Raw genomic sequence first — 4449 nt, 5'->3', positions numbered from 1 at the left:
AATTAGGTATCTGATTTGTTTTACTATTTTTAATCCATTTTAATTAAGTTTTATACCATATAAACATGATTTAATTGCAAAAAAATCATAGTTAACCATGTAAAACCCTCAAAAATCATTCAAAAACATACTTTGATGCTAAACCCAGTTTCAAATCAGAATCGTGATCTTTTTTGGCCATAAACACGGATTAGAGGGTTAAAACGGCATTTTTACGGTTGAAAAGTTCGTTTTTGGTGTACTAGCCGAAACCCTAATTCAAGGGCTGTTATGTTGATGAAATATTGCTTGGTTTCTTATATAGGACTGGTATCTAGCCTACATAGGAGCCCAAGATCTTGAAAAGCTGATTAGAAAGGCAAAAACGGGCCAAACACGCTAAGGTAATGCCGAAATACGCGTTTACGGGCTGTTTAGGTTACGGTTGTGATTTTCATATTGTTAGATCTTCAAAGTTTTCAGGGAAATCAGGGATCTTATAATTGAGCCCCTGTTCAAATTTTGTAATTTTCCGACCATCTGAGAATATTTGGCGAATTTATTACCGAATCGGATCGTTAAATGGGGAAAAATAGTTAAAATGCTTCAAAAATTATGAAATTTTTAAGGGAACTCAGAATTGATGTATTTTGATCAAATATGAATTTTTGGATCATTTGGAGAAGTATAAAGGTGTTTTATGTATTAGCATTCGTATGAAATTTTATAGCCGAAATGGGGCCGAAAAGAATATTTCCCGAACTTTTTACATTCTGGAATTGATACAGGTTATTTTGGAACATAATTTGAGTATTCAGGAATTTTTGTGAAATTGTTGGAGATTGTTTGGGATAAACGGACAATTTTCAAACGAAATATAGCTGATAAAATGAATTTTTATAAATTAATAAATCAGTAAATAATTCCAGAAATATTTTTATTATAATTTAAATATTTTATTTGATAAGTGACTAAATTTTCATAATTTAATGATTAACGGTTAATTAATTATGCTAATTTGAAGATTTAATGAATTCAATTTTTAATAAAAACCGAAAAGTTCGCGATTAACGAACCTGCGGGAATATCAAAACACCAAGAATGATCAAAAATCATATTTTTGGATTAATTGAGTAAAAAAGAATCTTTTTATGAGAAACCTGGACAATCTGGATAGATTGTGCGCGTCTCTTCTCAAATCAAACTGAATAAACGGAAACGGGCCCCACAGCTAATCCGGGACCCCAATATATGATCTTTCTTTATAACTTAATCATTTTATTGACCAACACATTTACCCAAACTTATTTCCCCATAACTATTTTCTGAACGAGTAAACGAACAACTTGGCCTAGCTGGGAAAACGGGGAAACTGAGCCAAGTTCAGTTTTAAGTATTAGACATTGAACAACATCACAACCTAAGCCTAATGCCATTTTCTGGGCGTTCCAGCTATACCCAGATTAGTTATACAACCCAGTTTAGTATTAAGATTATAATAATATTAAAATATTAATATTATTATAATATTAATTATAGGAACTACTGATAGCGGATCGAACAAACCACGAGCTGATACAGTACTGATTATCTACTAAACCGTGAGTTTCACGACCCCCACTTTCTAAACTGTTTTACGAACTTTTGGGGTGGAAAGCATGTTTACATATACTTATATACTTGAAAACGTGTGATGATGTGGATTATCTAAGTACTAACACTTGAAAGTCCCCACAAACACAAGTGATTAACTTCGTGCCGGTGACGTGTGGATAGTACTATCGGTTTGACAAACCCAACTGACAGGGCCGGAGGGGTATTCCGGAACATGTTAACCCAATTGCACATTGTCATTAAACTTATTACGTTCTGCTATGTGGTGTTAGACATAGTAAATACTTTGGGGCAAACTGGCTGTTAAATGCCAACGGGAGTGCATGGGCAGGAGAGGCCACGTGTTATAGCTCGTTTCGGTTTCACTTGTGGCTTAGTATAATGCATCATACACATACATATATACATACGTACTATGAACTTTACGAACTCGTATACTGATTTTGTTCGTACTCGTGAAACTTGAAACTCACCAACTAGACGTAGTTGACCTGTTTTAACATGTTTTTCAGGTAAAGCAAATGTGGAATGATTTGCTTACGTGCTTGGTGTTAGGAATGAAGTTGAATAGCTGTTAATAGACGCAGATATATAATGTTGAATAAGAAGCTCGTAAACCAGTTATGTGATTCTCATCTAGTTTGTAAACGTAGCACCAACCCATGTATTATGATGTAAATTAGTTTTTTGAATTTCTTTATAAACAATGTTATTGATACCAGTATTATCTGTTACATTCCCGTTTTACGCTTCCGCAACCACCTAGTCGGGGTGTGACAAAACGAACCAGCTCGACAAATAAGCAAAAACCAAAAGAATACTGTCTGCACAATGCAGCATGGTACTGTGCTTATAAAAGCACGGCACCGTGCTTTTGATCGTAGAACAGTTACGATTTTTAAAATCATTAAAATAACTTTTCCCAAACATCAACCCTAACATCCACTTCGTTTCTTGATGAAAAACGGTCGACCAATCCATATTACACTAATTTCTTCATCAATCCTTCAATTTCGAATCAAAGGTATGTAATTTAACAATTATATTGTTCAAGTTCATCATTCTAGGTTTAGTTTAACCCTAAAATCTCTCGAATTGATCAAATCGGGTCTAAACCCGAAAATAATATGGGTTACACTATTAGTATAGGATGATTGGATTGTTGAAAGTTTGATTGTTAATTTTTTTTTTTAATTTAAATGATTATTCTAATGTTTAATTGAAAGGAACAATTTGGGTTTTGAATCTTGAAATAAATATCCAACAAACTACTATACCCACTTGTTATAACCAGTTAGAAACGAGAGTTCGAATCAGAATAGGGTAGAAATTAGTGTTAAAAACAAGAGCCATGCCCGAAACAACACAAATCGTGGTCAACCAAAAGTCAAAATAAACAGGAAATGAACAGCAGTAACAGCACGGTACCGTGCCTCTGAAAGCACGCCGCCGTGCTTTGCCCTTTTTTCCAGCAAATTGAAAATTTTGTCAAATTTTGACTAATTTGGGTATGAATTGCAGATGGCCGAGTATGAAGACGATGTTCATGCATTCTTAGTCTTTTCCGGACGAAGAACAAGGGACAGACAGGCAAATGCAAGACTAACCTACCTAAACAGACGATTCCCGGAACCAAATTTCTACACTTTTCAAGACTCGTTACGCCAAGTTAACCAATGGGACCGATACAACACATTTGTAAAAGGGCCATGGAAAAGGGTGTTTGAACAAACGGGAGAGGCAGTGACAGAACTGACAAAGGAGTTTTTAGCCTCTTTCAGCATAAAGAAAAAGAAATTTGACATGTGGGATGAAGATGCAATAGAGTTTATATGTGGGGGTGAATGGCATACAACTTCTATCACCCAACTGGGAATTTATCTGGGAATCTACACGATCGAGGAAACTAACTCAGACATTTGGCTTGATGCTAGAACAAAATTTGCAGATGAAGAAGGTGATGAGAAAGTAGAAGCTGGAAATACACAGGTACGTGCATGGGGACTATTGGGCTTTTGGGATGAAGCAAACAACGTAAACAGTTCAAGAAGCACAGCCCTACGAGACCCACTAATGAAATATGTACACCAACTGCTGGGCCAAACAGTAACAGCACGCAGCATATTTAAAGGAGTGGTAAATCTATGGGATATGTGGGCACTTTATTGCATAAAAAATAGAACCGCTTGCAATATTACTTATCTTTTCTGCCAGCTCTTCAGGACAAATGCAGATGCACAAAGCCCGAATACCCCAATATTTGGCGAGGCATGGATCTATAAGCTCTATGAGGCCTATGGTGTCGACAGAGAAGGAACACGAAGCCTTGAACCCATAGCTCTTGACCTCAGCTTGTGTAGAAAACTGCAAAACGCAAGGCCAGAGATCTGGAGGTTCATCGACAACCGGAACCAAGTTTGGGACCCGGAAAGCCAATTAGAAATGGCAATGGCTATCACATGGACATACAGTGGGGACCATTTGACCCGGACACGGGTAACTGATGACTAGCAGCACTGGTAGGTCGAGCATAGGCATGGGCCTGATTTGGTAGTACTTTATGACATTATTATGTGTGTTTTTAAACAATTTACTTTCTGTCGTACTTGTTTGTTTGTTTATTTGTTGGTTTGGATACTTTTATGGCCATAGGGGCAAAGACATTATGGTAGGTACTAATTTAGCCCGATAGGGCAAGGGATGGATGATTCCATACCCAATTTTCAGCAGTTATGCTTGTTTGTTTGTGGTTGTTTGCAGCTTTATATTATACAAGTACAAAAACAGGAAAACGGACGATATACAGGGGACGCTCTGTCAAAATTTCGTTAACCGTAGGGAAGTAATTCTCCATTT

Source organism: Bidens hawaiensis, unplaced genomic scaffold (assembly GCF_021521415.1).
Source record: "Bidens hawaiensis isolate Kalapana, Puna unplaced genomic scaffold, B.hawaiensis_p1.1 tig00012349_1, whole genome shotgun sequence".
Classification (NCBI taxonomy): Eukaryota; Viridiplantae; Streptophyta; class Magnoliopsida; order Asterales; family Asteraceae; genus Bidens; species Bidens hawaiensis.
The sequence above is the reverse complement of the archived record's forward strand: the minus strand, read 5'-3'. Positions refer to the sequence as shown.